The sequence below is a fragment of the Triturus cristatus genome, chromosome 1_2 (genome assembly GCF_964204655.1).
Source record: "Triturus cristatus chromosome 1_2, aTriCri1.1, whole genome shotgun sequence".
Taxonomy (NCBI): domain Eukaryota; kingdom Metazoa; phylum Chordata; class Amphibia; order Caudata; family Salamandridae; genus Triturus; species Triturus cristatus.
Window position 1 is genome coordinate 834,317,900 of NC_140580.1, and position 19,927 is coordinate 834,337,826.

Below are 19,927 nucleotides of genomic sequence, written 5' to 3' on the forward strand. Positions count from 1 at the left end.
ATCAGGGCTGGTGCTGTTGCTGTAGTGCAGTTTCATTAAAAATGTGATCTGTAGCTTTAAACATGCAGCTTTCCATGCAGAACTATGCCAAGTAATTCTTGGTCTGCAAACTCGTAATTGCGTACAGAGATACCCGCTGGTACCAGAAATTCAGAACGCCTGGAACGGCTGCATATAGTTTCTCAATACTCTGTCTATTTCTGCTAGTTGTGTTTCATCAGCTTTTAAGAGTAGCGTTCGGGCCACTCCCCCCCCCCCCCCCCCCCCCCTCTTATCTAGTCTCCTTCTAGGCCACTTTTTCCATTTTGCTTGGACATTTGATCCTCGTCTTTTGGCTGCCTCTTTCTCTTCTTAATAATTATACAATAATATAATACTTGGATTTGTATAGCGCCGCTAATAACCCGTGAGGGTCTGTAGGCGCTGTCCGTAGGCAGGGGGAAGTGATTTGCCCAGAATCACAGGATGTTGAGCACACGACGAGACTTAAACCTGGATCTCTCAGCGCCCAAGTCGGCTGCACTGGCCGTTAAGCCACACCCTCCCCCTTCTGAACGTAGCATTTGGACCACTTCTTTGTCATTGACTCGACTCTGGAACACGTCCAGGGCCGGACTGGTAATTTAAAACAGCCCTGTCAAAAATTATAAACTCAGACCCCATGTGCACCAAGTGAGTAACCCCCAGCACATTGCTCAGTAGGATTTTATGTAGGATAATTTTGGAAAAGTGAAACCAAAAGGTGCATGTTAACTGCTCAATTTTTCAATTATATTTGCCACTTTTACTGACTGCTCCGAAAGGGATTCAAATAAAGATTCCAGTACATTAATGTTTACCACAGTACCGCGAAGCGCTATTTCTACACAGCTTCTAATCATGCATGCCATGTGCTTGGTGAGAAAAAGGACCTATTTGTTGGTACAGTTATGAGAGGTTTTCTTTTAATGCTTCCATTCAAAAGTCTTTGAAGCTCATCTAACAAGCATTGAAAATGCAACAGGTCTCGCATTTACGCGAGGAAGCTATTGGCATTGTAAATGACAATGCCTTTTATTTTATGTTTTAAAAACCAAAACATAAATAAAAGGCATTGTCGTTTACAATGCCAATAGCTCAAACTCCCATAAATGCAAGACCTATTGCATTGCAAGTGCTTGTTTCTAAAGGAGTTTTTTATTGCATATAAAAGAAGTAGAATTGGGGTGACATTAAGCAGCTTGTATCTTTGTGGTATACCACAGGTGTAAGGTAACAAACTCTCAAACGGACAAAAGGACCCAGTTACACCCCACCTCCCCCCAACAACTCACAGCGCAGTGGTAATGTCCAGAAGTCCTTGACCCCAAGCATCCCGATTGGTATTTATCTTAGGGGCACACAGGTCCCTCTGATATGCATTGCATTTTCTCCATATTTTAGTCAGTTTGTTCAGAAAACCACTGCTTTTGTAGACCACTCTTTCAGACTGCATACAGCAGTCCTTGTCTCTCTTCCAATCACTTAGGTGCGGTGCCAACCCAGCCCTTAACAGTCGCGCTATACAGAGTTTAGTTACCAACAACCCCATCGTAAACCAGAGGCGGTCTATACGTGTAAGATCAGTCTCGCACAGATATTTAGAAGTCACCATTTCACTGATGGTACCAAGCCAGACCCACAAACCCCATTAAGACAGTCATTCACTGCTCCCCAGTACTCTGGAGTGCAGGGCAGCTCCATATCCGGTGAAAATAAGTTCCATCCTGACCACATTTCTAGGGACACAGTGCAGTATTTATTCTATCCATTTCAACCAATGTTGTACAGGCATAGTAACATCTACTGAGAATTTTGAGCTGCACTAAAAGAAACCTGGTTCGTATTTCCACCTCCCCTCAGGTAAGCCAACGCCTCAGGCCACTCATCATCCTCCAGGGTCTCTAAATCATGCTCCCAACACCCTCAAAATCGGGTCAGCGCATTAGGGGAGTTATTTAACAATTTTCCACAAGTAAGCTAAGTCGTCTTTCTGTGCATATAATCATACAGTAACCTATCTTCAAGTGGGGAGGATTCAGGGAGATCTTCACTCCTGGGCAACACCTTATGCATGGTGTGACATATTTGTATTTAACGAAAGGTCTCAGTGGGCACTAATTGGTATTCTCTCTGTAACTCCAGCGAATGTGACTATGTCACCTCATTTCCACAGATCTCCCACTCTGGACAGGCCTATGAGTGTCCGCTCTGCTAGCTTTGCACATAGGTTGGATGGTACCTCGGAGTTGGTTCGATGCAAACAAGGGGTCCACCTCTTGATCGTCTCAATTCTGAATGCTCTTACAGTACAGAATGTTGATCTGATCAAGTGAGGAAAGGAAAGGATGGGGACAGCGGGGAGGTAGACCTGCGGAGAGAACTAACAATTAGAACCAGATATACATAACACGAGTATCCATGATATATATACATATTGCTATACCATCAGCAGTACCTGCAAAGGAAAATAACAACGCTGCGTCTTCCTAGTAACTCTAGAATGGTAATGACTCTCTTTTTCTGAGTTCTATAAACCAAGCGCCGTGCAAGATTTCTGATAAAAACAAAGAGGTAAATAAGTACGTGAAATAGACTGTTCATGAATGAATATTCAATACTATAACCAATACTAACGCTGTCCGTAATACCCACCCTTTCATATGCTGTAATATGCTTCACAGGGGTAAATCCTCACAACATCCAAATGCCCCCTGTTACTATAAGACAATGAAAAGATAGAGAATCAATGAAGGCATGATTAACTAAACAGAATACCTACGGCTTTTATCGCAGCAGAAATCATTGAGCCAACCTTTCCAAAATAATGTGTATGAAGTGATAATTAAGTAAAAAGCAGAGGACAGCTATCACAATCCGCTGCCGTCCCTCCACAATTATTAAAGAGCAGAATGGATTCCACTTCATGCACTGCGGTTTCTTTCTAAACACGGTTTCGGCGCTTTATATTCCACGGCTTCAGCGTGTTTAATGCCCCCAAAACAATTTCCTCTCACACCGTTTCCTTCACGGCAGAGAGAGAGTTCAGACACGTTGTACAGCAACACGCCGCTTCCGTCACGGCTGATTGACACAAACACACAAGCACACACGTCACAGGAATGCTGTTACTACATGGCTAGTACTTATGTGAGATATCAAATTCAGGGGCTCGAGCCGTTATCATCACGGCTGTGTGAGCAGTACCAGAAACCAAGTGCCAAATAACAGGTTAAAGGACTTTGGCAGTAATTAATACCCTGTGAACAAAAGACTCCAAAGTAGGCAGCTAAACATTGGTGCCGAATCACCCTTTACCCCAGCGCCAAGGACCGAGCAAATAGAGAAGCGTCCGTCTTCTCTCAGGATACAGGAAGAATAACCGTCTCAGTATCTTGACCTGGGCTTCCCTAAATTCTCGCCCCGCTGCCGGAAACACGACATCACGTATTTTGGCGCGAAACACAGCCTGATGGGAATTGTAGTCCGATAACGCAGGCTGAGTCCTGCTCAATCCTGACAACATTCAAAGTAGCCTCCACATAACATCCCACTTATCAAAGCCTCCCTGCAAGGCCAAGATGCCAGACCGCGTGCTGTCCACAAGGGACTGGACCACGTGATCTTACCTCTACAGCCCATAGCATTTAGCGAGGTGTGCGAAAAGGTGAATGAGACTGTAGTAGGGCTGGGGAAAGGTGTAGTGTGTGGTGTCCCATATATGGCTCTGAGGTAGCCCCTGGGCCACATGTTCCTCCAATCCATTCTGTAAGCTGGTTTGTCCTCCGGCAGATGTACCCACTGGTTGATGAAGATAAGTTAAGATGACCTGTAATACTTTTGCAAACCGGGGAGAGCGATTCCCCAGTAGTACCAGCCACTGGTCAGTAACTTTAGCGCTATTCGCATGGGGCCCCTATCCCATAAAAGTGTACAAGTCGTCCTGTCCATTGCTTTGAAGTAGCACTGTGGGACGGTGTAGAGTGTGTTCTGAAGTGCGTACAGGAAACGAGGGCGGGCCATAATTTTGAATAGGGCCGCTTTCCCCAGTAGGGACAGAGGCAAAGCCCTCCAGTGCTGAATATTCCTTCCCAAGCGAGCGAGGCCCCTGCATTATTGATTGAGGGGGATTTAAGACGGTCCTCGAGGCCACCCTAGATCGCTCTACGCCTCTGCTCTCTCAATCCCCGGTATTGCTGAACACTGTATGTCTATGACAAGGGCAGGCCCACTGGTTCCTAAATGTTACGTGGCATGTTAAGCATCCAACGTGCTGCAAATTTCCATTCTATTGCTCTGTATACAAATTACATTCTCAACTGGATAAGTTTGTTTGCTCCGCAGTATCCTTCATACACTACTGCCCTCAAATTCTCTCAGATCATAACCCTTTGATTATGGAATTAGCCTGAGGGGGTGGAGGGTTCCGCCTTCCTCAATTCCCACATGGCGCTTTGATGCAATAGGACAGAGTTTTTTGTCAAATGCTTGAACATGTAGGTTTCTTCCTTCAGGATAATACTGTGTCCTCCTCCACCCCATTGATTGAGTGGGATGCTTTTAAAGTATCATTTAATCAGGATGGAGGGAAGGAGAAGCTATGGTCCATTCAGCTTCCATACGTCAGTATAAATAATCGATAGAGGGGGGGGAATGGACCACTCGTCCTGTGTACCAGGGTCAAGATCGTTACTAAACCGTCTAAAAAACCCTCATTCACGTACACAAGATTCGGGCAGTATATATTGATTCTATGCCTTTCTGTAACGTGATAGCATCATCATAGGGTTTAGTTTGTGAATATGCTGACCTCCATATGGAGGTTGACCAACTGGTATTGCAGTAGTTTCCAGAGATAAGTGATGTGCTAGTGTGAAGTGAGTTAAAATTTTCTATGCCACCGTTAAAGGCAGGTGCTTTAATGGATTAGGTGGGGTGGAAAGGTAAAAACAAAGTGGTGCGTGCGTAGACGAGTTACTGATCTACTGTACTGTTTGTGGTCGACATGTTTCAGCCTTATTGTCCAGGAGGATCTGTAGGCTTTCTTCAGGACCCGTAGGTTTGTAGTAGCACGTTGTGACGACTACTGAAAGTGGTTCACTTACCACCTTCCTTGTGGGCAGTCAGGTCAATAGTACCTGTAGCTGAAATTAAAAGAAAGTAAAAGAAAAACACAATGGTATACTTTCTTATCACAATTCAAAGATGAACCCAAACTGGTGATGCTTTAGCGATAATATTTGTATGATTTAACAAGTATCTCGGTCTAAACTGGTGAACACTGAGAGATTGTGGTAGGGGAAAAAAGCGTATAGAATTAAAAAGAGGGATTAGCTCTTGTAGTGTCAGCGTGGTTAATTTGCATTAAGAGGAAAGAATGGTGTGTTTCATGACTGTTGTCGGATTTAAATAATTGCATGCCTTTTTGTTGCTATCAGCCGGATGCGCGTTGGGGTAGGCGATGTGGTGGTTACAAATGTTTTAACTTTCTCGCCTAAAATGCAGATAGGATTGATAAGGGCAGTGCGTGCCTTCTAGTTAAGAAGCTCTAATTCAAAAGAGGCGGGACAGTGTGCGTGTTCCCTCGAGGGGCCGGTAGCCTTCTATGGACCTGCTCTGAAGGGATAAGAAAGGGGTTACTTTATCTTACTTTCAGGATGAGCATGATCCTGGCAGTGTCTCTCACCGGTTGCAGCTTGGTCCTCACTTGTGCTGGCTCTGTGCATGGCGCCCTGGGTAACGCGGGCCTGTGATGAGTCATCATTATCTACTCTTAGACAAGATAAAAAGAGTAGATAAGACTTTCTGGAGTAGATTTACTTCATATCCATTGCTAATATTGAATTGTCATCAGGGATCAAATGCGTATAATTAATTAATTCATTGTTTTTTTTTTTTTTTTAAACTATCCCAAGTTCTTTATTTTCTTTAGTAGGTATCCAGTCTACAAGGTCAAACCAACGCGTTTCGCCATCCACCGATGGCTTGGTCACGGTTAACATTGTGCATTTCATTTACCCAATAAAAACATTTGTTGTTAGTCATGTGATTGTTGATGTCACATCTTTCTTTTTATTTTTATTTTTTTTGAAAAAATTTTTTTTATTGTGCAGAAAGAAGGTTACAAGCACGGGCCTACAACCACCAGGGCCGGCCGCTAGTAGGTCAAAGATCAAACAGTGCAATCACGATGACTGGCCCACCGGGGCTCCGCACACTACAGAAGAGCAGACTGCACATAGAGGAAATCAGGATACACCCTTTTAACATAAATAACAACTTAAAACAAAGGCGAGGCAAGAAAACATAAGATGGGCGTCGGGCCACAGCAGGGGTACGTCCATATTCGACCACCCGATGGCAGTCAAAAAGCAGGGAAACAAAGAGGTAGGGGGGGGGGGGAGAGACGGGAATACAAATCTATACTCAGATGCGCCAAATAAGTAAGGAACCATCAAGGATCAGGGGGACATGGCTACATCAGACGTTTCCACCAGGGGGGGAGCACAAATACTTCCACGATACGCATTCCACTGCCCCCAAATTCTGTTCCAAGCCCCGGGTTTACCACGAGCCACATAAACAGTCTTTTCCCTGAACATGCACCAGTCCATGTTCTCCTTCCAGACAGACACGGTGGGGGGCCGCTGCGAACCCCAAAGCTGCGCTATGTCCCTCTTTGCTATCATGTTCCCCAGGGCCGCCCACCGAGTCTGGGCCGCGTTATAGTCATTGGGCTCCCACACATTCAGCACACAACGACGCACCTCCGGCAACAGCGTGACCCCGGTAATTAATTCATTGTTAATCCTTGGTGTTATTATTACAATGGAGTTGAAAATTCAACAGAGTGAAAATTGTTTGGACAAAGTAAGAGTAAAAAGGGGTAGACAGACTGTCTTCGGTAACTATGCCACGTGGATTTCTATGTTCCCAAATATCCAAAAAGAATTTGACCAAGTAATTTGGATGGTGAGTTCCGTGGCTTATAAACGCTTCTCTGGATTCAGCGGTTTTGTAGGGCAGTGATCATCCAATACATACAGCCTTTATTTGGAGGTCTTCTTATTCTGTGCCCATGAAGTTACTGGGGGCACGGACTTGGTGTATTCTGTTGTATGAATAACACTGGTGCCGTCGATCTTAAGTCAGAGCATGCCAAGGGATATTATTGTTCAATTTTTTTATGTTTGTCTGAAGACAATGTACCCAACGTTGTTCTTTTTCAAATAAGATTTTCTCAAGGTCCCGTCGTAACAACCCCTGCCTGGTTGGGTTTTCGGAGGGCGTGGAACAGGGTCTGACGGCTGAATTTGTCGAACGCTGGGTGCGCTCGTGGATGCCCGAAGGCTCCCTCTTCCCCTGGTTCACGGTCTAGCGGGCGCACCGTTCGCTTGCTCCCTGCCCACAGCGGGGAGCTCCCCCTAGACTGATCATCCTGCGGATCCTCAACTTCAAAGATCGGGACGCTATCCTGGCCGAGTCCCGCAAAATGCAGCCTCTTAAGTACGAGAATCAGACGATCATGATCTTTCCTGACTACAACCGGGATGTCCAGAACCAGCGCCGTTCCTTTGGAGAAGTTAAACAGAAACTACGCTCTCTTAACATACAATATAGACTTCTATTCCCAGCTCGTCTGCGAGTGGTGTTTAAGGACAAAACACTTTTCTTTGATACTCCTGATGAAGCATGGACATGGGCGACAGAGGACCGCCCGCTGCGGCTTGGTGCCCCGAATCCGGCTACTTCCAGCGGCACTGGAGGTATCAGACGAGACATGCTGGTTCTCCGACCGAGACGTAGGCACTCTGGTAGGCGCAGGGGCCAGAGGTGTGCACGCTCAGATTCACCGCTGGGCTCCTCTCGGCGGCTCATGCCGGAGCTGCCCGATGAGGCTCTCCCTGTCAGGAGGCGCTCTGGCTCCACAGGCCGCTCCAATCCAAGGACTGCATCACTTCGTCCGTCCTTGCTGGATTTGCCAGATACCGATTTTTCCCACAGCCTGACGCTTCTTCCAGGGCCCGCTTGAACTTACTTGTCTCCTCAGATGATGGACGGTTTCACCCAGACCTTGCACTCTGCTTAGTTGTTAACTTTGTTCCCCGATGGCTACAGATATGAACATCCTAATACGAGGAGGGTTGCACCACGATTCCCTGTTCCAAAGCGTTCTAGCTTGGCTTTTCCCTTCATTGTTTACTGTTCGGGTGACAGATGCTTCCATTTCTGAAGTATGGGGAGGGGGGTGTTGGGGGGGGGGAATGGGGCTGAGGCCCCGGTTTGTTTTGTATTTCTTGTTTTTTGCACCAACACTCCTTTTCTGCATCATGGCAAGCACGCGCCACTCAACACTAAGGCCACATGTTCGCTACCTTTAGACACGGTCCCACTCCGGCCGTTTCTGCCATCCTTGCCGGCTGTCCGGCCCCTTACACACCTTTCCCCTACCTGGCGATCATATTGGGATGTCCTCGCTCCATGTAATGTCGTGGAATTTTAATGTCCTGCTAGACAAGGTGAAGCGCGCAGCGGTCCTGCGATATGCCCAACGACACGCTGCAGACATACTCCTGCTTCAGGAGATTTATCTGCTAGGTAACCACTGCCCCTTCCTGGCACCCCATGGCTATGGCGTAGTCTGGCATTCTGGGTTCAGTAGGGGATCGAGGGGGGTGGCTCTTCTGGTGTGTCGTACTCTTCCACTAGTGGCGTGTAGAGTGACACACGACCCTGAGGGCTGCTTTATCCTTCTGGAGGGGACCCTTGGTGAGCGACCTCTTAACTTGCTGGCTATCTATTCTCCTCCTACCTTGTTGGCCTCTACACTCTAAAGGCTCACTTCCACGATCGCTGCCTTGCCCTTGGGGATGACCGTTATTGGGGGAGATTTTAACGCAGTTATGGATACCGGCCTTGACACTGCCTCACCCCCCTCCGCCTCTAGGATTGCCCACTCTGGCCTCCTCTTGACATGGGCTGCCAGCCTGGATCTCGGGGATGCCTGGAGACTTTGGCACCCAAATGCAAGACACTACACCCATACCTCAGCCTCCCACCACACGCACGCACGAACAGACTATGTTTTTCTGCCTGCCCAGGACTGCCGAGCGATCCAAGCTATCACTATCCTCCCCAGGGGCTTATCAGACCATTCCCCGATGATGCTTCAGATGGGCTCTCTTCCTCGGTCCTCGCACCCGATCTGGCGACTCAACGCCTGGTTTCTCCAAGATGAGGGGTTCAGGGAGCGAGTAGGTGCCGAGCTTCGTCTCTATTTCACCAATAATCAAGGTTCGGTGTCCTCCTCTTGTACCATTTGGGAGGCCGGAAAGGCCACCATTCGTGGCTTTTCCAAAGGCCAACTCAAACTTACACGTATGGCATGTGATTCCCTGCTCACGCTTCTGGAGGTGCAGGCCGACCAGCTCAAGACTCTGCCCCCTGAGGGCAGAACCGAGGCCCAGGACTGGAGGCTCACGTTTCTGAGAGATTAAATCAGACAGACCTCCCTGGAGGCTGCGAAATTGCTTTGGAGATCGTTCGTAGCCAGAGTATACGGCTGGGGAAATAAACACGGGAAGCTCCTCCATCGCCTGGCCACCTACCCTATGGCCAACCATATAATACCAGAAGTGATCGGCACAGGCGGCGAGGTCTACCGTGCCCCGACGGCAGTGGCCCAATGCTTCGCCAATTACTATGCCACTCTTTACTGGGCACCGACACCTACCTTTCCTTTCCCAGAGCTCCTCCGACGTGAAAGTTTTTCCCTTCAGTGCCTTAGTGAATCCGAGGCGGAGGCGCTGGACCTCCTGATCACCCCGAGGAGGTTCTGGATGCCATATCGCGCATGGCAGCCGGTAAGACACTGGGACCAGACGGGTTCCCCCAGGAGTTTTATGCGTCCTACTGGGACACCCTGGTGTCACCTCTCTTGGCGATGTACCGTGAGGCGGTGGATTGCAGCTCCTTTCGTCCACAGTCGGACTTAGCCACCATTGTGGTGATTCCTAAATCTCAGCCCCCCTCGAACTGTTGCTCGGACTACCGTCCCATCTCCCTGAATAATACCGAGCTTAAAATCTTCGCGTCTGTCTTGGCTAACTGCATACGACCGCACTTGGCCAGTCTGGTTCACCCGGATCAATGTGGCTTTATGCCACTCAGAGGGACCAGGCATTGCCTCAGACGCCTTCACCTCGCCCTCGCAAACCGGCACCTGCTGACTCCCTATTTGTCCCTCCTTCTCGTAGACTTTGAGAAGGCCTTCGATTCGGTGGATTGGGGTTAGCTAGAGGCCGTTTTGGAGGAGATGGGCTTTGGAATCCCCTTCCGCAACCTGGTGAAGACGTTGTAGTATCGGCCCCAGGAGCAGGTCCTAGTCAATGGAGCTCTGTCTCGTCCCTTTCCTTTCAGAAGAGGCAAGAGACAGGGACGCCCCCTCTCACCACTTCTATTTGCTTTGGCAATGGAGCTCTTTGCTTGCCTTGTTCGTTCGGACCACTCCCTCATGGGGTGGAAGTGGCCCGGCTTTGAGGAAGACAGGATCGCGCTCTATGCAGACGACGTGCTGCTATTTTTGGCAGACCCTGTCCGGTCGGGACGCCGATGCCTTTGAGCCTTGGACCTCTTTGAGCGCACCTCGGGCCTCCGGTTAAACCCGGACAAGTCCATTCTGGTTCCCCTTCACCTTTCACAGGAGTGCTTTGATTGGCAGTCGACGATCCCTCTTCGGCGGCAGTCCTTCAAGTACTTGGGGATCTGGGTGTCTCTTCTCCCCGACCTCGCCTGGTCACTTACCGTCACCCCGCTGGTTAAACGAGTCCGTGCTGACCTCCTTAAATGGCGAACGCTACTACTGAACCCTCTGGGCAGAATAGCCCTATTTAAAATGATGATTCTACCCAGATTTTTATACATGCTCCAGAATACGCAAGTCTCCTTCTCCAGGTCTTGGTTTCGTGAGATAGACAGTTTGGCCATCAAGTTTTTATGGGGAGGACGGAGGCCCAGGCTGGCCCTGGCCCAATGCCGGATCCCGACCTTTGACAGAGGTCTTGGGATGACAAGCCTATACCTTTATTACTTAGCGACTCGGCTCCTTACCGTGCACGACTGGTTTAATGGCGGCTGGTCCGACCCGGCGTACCGTCTAGAACTGCACACTCTGGGTCATTCTAATATCCAGGGGATTCTGTACGGAACTGCTGTCTCCCGAGCTCTCCCTGAGGTCACATGCGGAGTGCTCTTGGCTTGCCTCCTTGCGCCATACCCGCTGGTCGGGCAAATTGACCCAGTATACCCCCTTGTGGTGCAGCACGAGGCTCCGAGAGGTAGCTACTCTTTCGGAATTCCGACCCTGGGAACTCATTGGGATTTCCCTACTGGGGAATGTCTGGAGTGGGACCCACTTACGCTCCTTCCAGGACTTGCAGGCCTGGTATTCCCTCCACTCTTCCCAGTTCTTCAGATATCTGCAGCTACGCCATGCCCTCTGTTCTTATATATCAGAGGGCACTTCCTTACCTGAATATAGCCCACCCGAAGCTCAGGTCATGACTGGTAACCTGGGGAAAGGAGGAATCTCCCGCATCTATTGCTCCCTTACAAACAACACCCCCAACACACTATCTCGACTCCGGGACAAGTGAGAGGGTTGGCTCGGGGCCCTGGAGGATGCTGACTGGAGAGACGCCTTGATGACTCCCAAAATAACTGCAGTCTCCGCAAGGCTTCGACTGGCCCAAATATATTTCCTTCACACTGCCTATCTTACACCGCTGCGCCTCCAACGCGCGGGGCTTCGGCCTGATGCGTCCTGTCCCCGCTGCCCTCAACCCCAAGCAGATTTTTATCACATGGTATGGCTTTGTCCTGCGATCCAGAGATATTGGGAATCCGTTACTGGGGAGCTCACGGAGGTCCTGGGCTGGAAGGTCCCCCTTGACCCTATAAGGAATATGCTACTTACCAGTATGCATCTGTTCTTGGCATGTAGAGCTGCAGATCTACACACTTTTGCATAGATCGCCATCTGGTGTTGGGCCCGGATGTTTGCAGTTTGTTTTTCCTCTTGGAAAGTCTTTGGAAGTCACGAGGTCGGTGACTCCTCCCTTGGTTCGTATTGCGCATGGGCTTCGGCTCCATCCTCAGATTGTTTTTCGCCAACAGGGAAAGATGGAGCGTAGTAATAACAGTGAAGAAACCCATGTGTGTTGTATCTAAATAAGATAGACTGGAACAGATACAGGTAGCCGGGGAGGCGGGTGGGCGTGTGTAGATCTGCAGCTCTACATGCCAAGAACAGATGCATACTGGTAAGTAGCATATTCCGTTCGAGGCATATGAGCTGCAGATTACACACTTTTGCATAGACTATATATAGCAGTTCCCAACCTTAGCGGCGACCACCGGTATCTGCTGCAGTGGTTTGAAATAGTGTTTTTAGTACAGCCTGGCCCACACTAGTTTGTTGCTTGGTTTGCACATCTACACAGTAATGTTTAGTGAAAGTGTGCGGTGTTGACCATGTAGCTGCCTTGCAGATATAATCTAATGGGATGTTCCCTAAAAAAGCCATAGAAGCCCCTATCTTTCTTGTAGAGTGGGCTTTAGGGGGAACAGATAGCGTGCGTTTTGCTTTGTGGTAGAAAATCTGTATGCATTTTACAATCCACCTAGCTATCCCTGATTTAGAGATGGGGTTGCCTTTATGGGGTGGAGAGAAAGAGACAAACAGTTGCTTTGTCTTCCTGAAAGGTTGTGTTCTCTGGATATAGTAAAGCAAGGCCCTTTTAACATCCAGTGTGTGTAGAGCCCTTTCTGCAACAGTTTGAGGTTGCGAGAAAAAAAACGGTAATCCTACCGATTGGTTTAGATGAAAGGGTGAGATGACTTTGGGTAGGAATTTTGGGTTGGTACGTAGGAGAACCTTGTTCGGGTGCATTTGGAGAAAGGGTTCTTGTATAGTAAGTGCTTGTATTTCACTGACCCTTCTAAGGGAGGTGATGGCTACAAGGAAAGCTGTTTTCCATGTGAGGAATTGCAGTTCACATTTATGCAAAGGTTCGAAAGGCGGTCCCATTAGCCTTGTGAGCACTATATTTAAGTTCCACACAGGTGAGGGTGGCACTCTGGGGGGAATCATTCGTTTTAGGCCTTCCATGAAGGCTTTAATGGCAGGCACTCTGAAAAGTGATAGGTGCTGTCTGTTTTGTAAGTAAGCGGCAATTGTTGCGAGGTGTAGCCGAATGGATGTATATGCTAGGTTACATCTTTGTAGGTGTAGTAAGTAGCATATGATGTGCTGTATGGATGCGTCTAGAGGGTTGATTGTGTTGTTATGGCAATAAACAACAAATCTTTTCCACTTGGCAGCGTAGCAGGCTCTAGTGGTAGGACGTCTAGCTTCTCTGATAACATTCATACAGTCGGGGGGAAGGTTAAGGTATCCGAATTCTAGGATTTCAGGAGCCAGATCGCAAGGTTGAGCTGAGCTGGGTCCGGGTGTCTGATCTCTCCATGGTTCTGGGTTAGGAGGCATGGTGAGAGGTGTAATTTTTGGTGTGGCACTACTGAGAGTTCCAGCAGCGTGGTGTACCATGGTTGTCTGGCCCATGTTGGAGCTACTAGAATGAGTGTGAGGGAGTGCTGTTGTAGCTTTCGCACCACTAATGGAATTAGTGGGAGACGTGGAAAGGCGTATGCAAATTTGCCTGACCAGTTCATCCATATCGCATTGCCTTTGGACAATGGGTGTGGGTATCTGGCGGTGAAGCTTGGGCATTTTTTGTTTTCGTGGGTGGTGAATAGGTCTATCTGTGGATGCCCCCACATCTGAAAGAACGGGTGAAGAACCTGCGGGTGAAGTTCCCACTTGTGGATCTGCTGCGTCTGTCTGCTGAGCAGATCTGCCATGGTGTTCTGGACTCCTGGGACATGCTGGGCTAGGAGAAAGATTTTGTGTGGAATTGCCCATCTCCATATGCTCTGTGCTAGTTGAGAGAGCTGTGGAGAGTGTGTGCCGCCTTGTTTTTGGATGTAGTACATGGCGGTCATATTGTCTGTGCGGATAAGGACTGCCTTGCCTAAAATCTGTGTGTGAAAGGATTTTAGGGTTAGAAAGATTGCCAGTAACTCCAGATGATTGATGTGGAGTAACTTTTGTTGTGGCGTCCATGTGCCCTGCACTGTGAGGTGTAATAGATCAGCTCCCCAGCCGGAGAGCGATGCGTCTGTTGTGAGGATCATTTGTGGAACCGGGTCCAGGAACGGTCGACCTCTGGAAAGATTTGTGGTGTTCCACCACTGCAGAGAGCGATGGGTGCGACCGTCTACCAACACCAGATCTGTCAGTTGCCCATGGGCCTGGTTCCATTGGCGCGCTAAGCACTCTTGGAGTGGACGCATCTGGAATCTTGCATGAGGCACTATAAAAATGCAAGAGGCCATCATCCCTATCAGTTGCATAAACACTCTTGCTGGGAGGGAGTGTTGAAGTATGAATCTTTAGCGTAAAGCCTGAATGCTTGCGATCCTTGCCGGATTGGGGGAGGCAATGGCTTTTGAGGTGTCTATGGTGGCACCGAGGTATTGCTTTATGTGGGATGGTGTTAGCTGGGACTTTTGGTGGTTCACCGTGAAGCCTAGTTGGTGAAGTAGCTGGATTGTAGTGGCGGTGTGGTGTACACATTGGTTGTAGGACGCGGCTTTTATCAGCCAGTCGTCCAGATACGGGAAGACGTGAATGTGCTGTCTTCTGAGGTGTACCGCCACTACCGCTGGGCACTTGGTAAATACCCGTGGTGCTGTTGTGACCCCGAATGGGAGCTCCTTGAACTGGTAGTGTTGCCCGTCCACTACGAATCTGAGGTACTTTCTGTGGGCATGGTGTACTGGAATGTGAAAGTACGCGTCGTTCAAGTCCAGTGTGGTGAGAAAGTCGTTCTGGGAGAGGAGCGGAAGTACCTGCTGAAGTGTTACCATGTGAAAATGGTCCGAATGTATGTATGTGTTTAGAGGCCGGAGATCTAAGATAGGTCGTAGAGTCTCGTCTCTTTTTGGTATCAGAAAATATAGGGAGTAGACCCCTACATTTTGCTGATCGTGGGGGACCTGTTCTATTGCGTGTTTTTGTAGGAGGGAGATCACCTCCTGTTTTAGTAACGTGGAATGTTCTTGTGACATTGGGCGTTGCCTGGGTGGAATGTTGAGGGGGTAGATGTGAGTTCCAGGCAGTACCCTGAACGAATAATTTGGGTCACCCACTTGTCTGATGTGATGGACTCCCAGATGTGAAGGAAATTTTGTAGTCTGCCCCTGACCGGAGTGGGATGGTCTGGGGGGAGCAGGGGAAAGTCATTCGGTAGGCGGTGTGGCAGAGCGGGCGGTATTTGTTTTGTCTCTGCCTTTATTGTTATTTCCTCTATAGCCGCCTCTTTGATAACCTTTTGTGAAGGTGGACTGAGGAGGGGATTTGTAGGACGTGTACGCGCTATCTGAGGAGTAGCCTCTGCCCGTGCCCCGAAAGGAAGAGCGGCGAAAGGAGCGTCTAGGAGGGTGTGACTGTAGGGCTCCCATAGATTTCACCGTATCTGTATCTTTTTTCATCTTCTCGAGGGCCTCTTCTATCTTTGGACCGAATAAATGTTCCTGATCGAACGGATGGTTTAATATGGAGGCTTGTACCTTGGGTTTAAAGCCTGACACTCTCAGCCAAGCGTGTCGACGGAGTAGGACACTGGTGTTAATGGCCCTGGAAGCTGTGTCTGCTGCGTCTAAGGCACAGCGTATAGAGGTATTAGTTATGGTCTTACCCTCTTGGATTAATTCATTGGCCCTTTTTCTGGGAGATGGTGCATGATGGTTTCTAGTTCATCATAATGCGCTCTGTCATATCTGGCCAATAGCGCTTGAGTGTTGGCGATACGCCATATATTAGCTGCCTGTGACGCAGTGCGTTTTCCTGACACGTCCAGGAGCTTTGATTATTTGTCAGGTGGTGGTGCTTCGCCTGACGCCTGGGAATTTGATCTTTTTCTTGCGGTGGATACCACTAGGGAATCCAGTGGCGCTGACCCTTTGATGTAGGCAGGATCTGTAGGGGCAGCTTTATACTTTTTTTCTATGCGTGGGTTTAGGACCCTAGCCCTGACTGGGTCTTTAAAAACCTCTGGCGCATGTTTTATTACCTCTTTGAGCATAGGTAGTATAGCAGTAGACCTATGTGCAGTATCAAAGGTGTCTAGGAGGAAATCTTCCTCTACTGGGTCAGTGTGTAGCTCTACCCCGTGATAATGTGCCGCCCTCTGAAGTAGGTGGTGAAAATCTAGTGAGTCTTCTGGTGGCGATGGCCTGGATGGATAGAGGTCATCTTGTGGGACATCTGGAATGTCTGGATTATTATAATCATCCCAGGGGTCTGGGGATCCTGTAGGGGTGGGGTCTTGTGGCACATCTGCTGGGTCGTAGTATGGGTCCCCCTGATCATCATGGTCTGGAGACGGGGTCGGAGAGCGATGAGGCAGGGGTGGAGAAGGTGGAGGTGGAGAGGGTGGAGGAGGCGGGGAAGGCACTCTGAAAGGGGAGGTAGCACAGTCCTTCCTCTTTGGAGGTGGAGGTGGAGCTGGTTTCTCCAAATGTCTCTTTTTAGAAGACAGTGCCAAATGTCCAGTTTTTGGATCCTTGGTAAGTGTCTGTTGCAAAGGATCCGGTGTAAAAAGTTCTTGCGACACTGGTTGTTCGGTCGGCGCCAACATTTTCGGGGCCGACAGCTTCTTAGGCTTGTCTGTGCCGTGCTTTTTGGATACCTCCGATTTTTTGTTCGGTGCCGAGACAGGCTTTGGCGCGGGAGTGTCGGTGCCGAGGGCCTTATGATGTTTGGTCGGCACCGAGAGGCTGGGTTTCGACACCGAGGGCTTTGGTGTGGAGCTCGGTGTCGAGGTAGAGGCCGATCTTTTCTTCGGTGCCGAAGGGTGTTTTTCGGCACCGCTGGCAGGCTGGCTCGAGCCCGAGCCGCCGGAAGGCTTACTTGGCTTCGTCACCAGGCCCGAAGGTGGGGCGTTCGAAGCAGTGTCTTTGGTTTTGCCTAGGCGCGAAGGCGTCACCGAAGCCTTTTTGGGTGTCGGCGCGGGTGTGGGAGGGGGTATTTTACTCACGACCCTCTGCGCCGGGGTGATGTCCTCCACATCCGAGTCGTCGGCTTCGGAAGCACTGACGAGGTCCTCTTCGGTGTGCTGGTGTCCCGGAGCTTCGACGTCGTCCCCGAAGATGTCGACTGGAACGGAGGTCGAGGAGCGCGCCATTTTTCACCTGGCCCTTCGATCTCGAATGATCTTTTTGGATCTAAAAGACTTGCAGGCGGGACAGTCTCGAGCCTCGTGTTCAGGGGAGAGGCAGAGGATGCACACCACATGAAGATCGGTGTGGGGGAATTTGGACCCACATCGAGGGCACTTCTTGAATGGAGTTCTTTCCATCAGCCGGGACCGGAGCCTGGATAGGCCCGAAGGCCGCCGTCCATGACTGGAATCGAAGGTGCATCGAAGAAGAAGGTGATTGAGGAGATCAGTATCTGAACAATACCGCGGAGAGCGAGGATTCCACTTCGATCGTCGAACTGGAATGTTCTGAACCGGAGCGCGAAGTATTACATCCGAGCCCGATGGCGGAAAAAAACAATCTGAGGATGGAGCCGAAGCCCATGCGCAATACGAACCAAGGGAGGAGTCACCGACCTCGTGACTTACAAAGACTTTCCAAGAGGAAAAACAAACTGCAAACATCCGGGCCCAACACCAGATGGCGATCTATGCAAAAGTGTGTAATCTACAGCTCATATGCCTCGAACACATACTTTTAGGCATCACAGAAGGGCTGGATGGCACCAGGGCTGAGAAGCTTTCTTAACACAGCGCTGGCAGTGGCCAAAAGGGACATTGCAGCTCATTGGCTAAACACTACTGCACCCACGTTGGCTTGCTGGCGCAGGGCAGTGGACTGGTGCGCTGCACAGGAACGGCCTCTGTATGTGGCCAGAGGGTGTTCCAGGAAGTTTCACCGAATGTGGGGCAAATGGGTCAGAGTGATAGAGGACTAAAGGGGATTGATTTACTGTCCGAGTCTGGACTGGGTACGACGATATCTTTCTTATTTCTGTCTGTCTTTATATGCCACTGTGATGTGTTTTCAGGCTTGCCTTGTCTCTTGCAATGTTCTCCTGAATGGTGCTGTTATCTTTGTTGCAACCTAAACTCAATAAAAATGGTCATCAAAAAAAAGATTTTCTCAGCGTTGTAACCTTTTACAGGTAGAGTCTCAAGGACTACCCAACTTAGTTCAAAGTCGATGCAATGTTTGCTCATTTTGGTAGTGGCCCTTTAGCAGTTCACGTTGCTCCTATGCTCGCAAATACGTTATTTTATTTTGCGGCAAGTCATCCCTATATATTTAAGGTCGCAGGGGCAAGTGATCATGTAAATCACATGTGTTGTGCTGCAGTTGGTATGGTAGTGTATTGACCAGGTGAAGTTAGTTGACGACTGTAGAGTCTTGGTCACTGTGGTCAATTTACAAACCGAGCATGACCCGCATGGCTAATGTCCCATGATGGGGCTCAGGTTCCATGCTGTGACGATGGTTTCATTTCTCACTGTTAGAGACGATCTTGTATGGACAAGAATGTCCTTTATGTTCCGCGGTCTCTTATTTGCAAATCTTGGTTTGGGCCATTGTAAGGAGCCTGAGGTCAGTGTTCTCCAATGTTTATTGATGATCTTTTTTACTGTGTTGGTGGCAGTGCTGTAGATGGTGACACATGTCAATCGATCCTCTGGTGGTTCTCTTAGTGTGGTATCGAGTAAGCATTCTCTCGGTTGGTTACGTGCTCTCTTCTGGCACCTTTTTATTGTTCTTGTTGGATAGTTTCCCTTTATGAGTTTCTGACTCAGTTCCTCTGCTTGTGTCTTATAATCCTCTATTTTACTGCAACTGCGTTTGAGACGCAGGAACTGCCTGTAAGGTAGATTGTCTCTGAGTGGGTGAGGGTGAAAGCTGTTGTATGAGAGCAAGCTGTGTTTGGCTGTGGGTTTGTGGAATGTTTTTGTTTGGAGAGTATTGTCTTCCACATAGTGATCTCCAGGAAGTCTAGTTGTCTCCTGTCTGCTGTAAAGGTGAATTTAAGACACTCATCTCTTGTATTTATCCATTCTACGAAACTCTGCAGATTTTCGTTTGTATCTTCCCAAATCATGATGACGTCATCTATGTATCGTCTCCAGAAACGTACCTTCCCGATGTAAGGATTTTGCTCATTTTGAATGCTCACATAAAGCCCGGCCACACTTGGGGCGAAGGTACTGCCCATCGATGTTCCGTGGCATTGCACGAACAATGTACCTTCAAATTCAAAAACGTTTTCAGTTAGGAGCAGCCTGCAGCGTTCCAGGATAAAGTGTCTGGGAGTTCTGTGCTCCCGTTGTTCAGAGAAGAGAATTTCCTCTAGTGTTTCCAAGATCTTCTGTTGTGGGAGGCTCGTGCAGAGGCTCTCTACGTCGAGACCTACGAGGTACATGTTGTTCTCGTTATATAGTTGGCCTTCCAGTTGGTTCAGTAGATTGCGTGTATCTTTCAGGTAAGTTGGTGTTCTTTGCACTAACGGCCTGAGGAACTGGCCTGCAAATTGTGAAAGGAGCTCCAGTACAGGCCCTATCCCTGAAACTATAGGGCATCCTGGGGGTGGTGTTCTATTTGTATGGGTTTTCGGAAGTGAATAGAAATACGGTACTCTTGGTGTTTTTGTCTTCAAGAAATCTGCCTCATGCTTTGAGATCCACAAATTGATTTTGGCTTCATCGACCATTAATTCAATGGTGCAGTGTAGTCTCTTTGTTGGATCTGTGGGTATCTT

At 48.8% G+C, this 19,927-nt stretch overlaps 1 long non-coding RNA gene across 1 annotated transcript; it reads right to left on the reverse strand.

The window, feature by feature from the left end:
- Positions 1-1,843: 1,843 nt before the first annotated feature.
- LOC146868101 (uncharacterized) lies at positions 1,844-3,394 on the reverse strand. The gene is made up of 4 exons (XR_014966181.1): positions 3,278-3,394; positions 2,674-2,738; positions 2,477-2,575; positions 1,844-2,389 (listed from the first exon to the last, which is right to left on the reverse strand). It is a non-coding gene; the product is annotated as an uncharacterized LOC146868101 (long non-coding RNA).
- Positions 3,395-19,927: the final 16,533 nt, after the last annotated feature.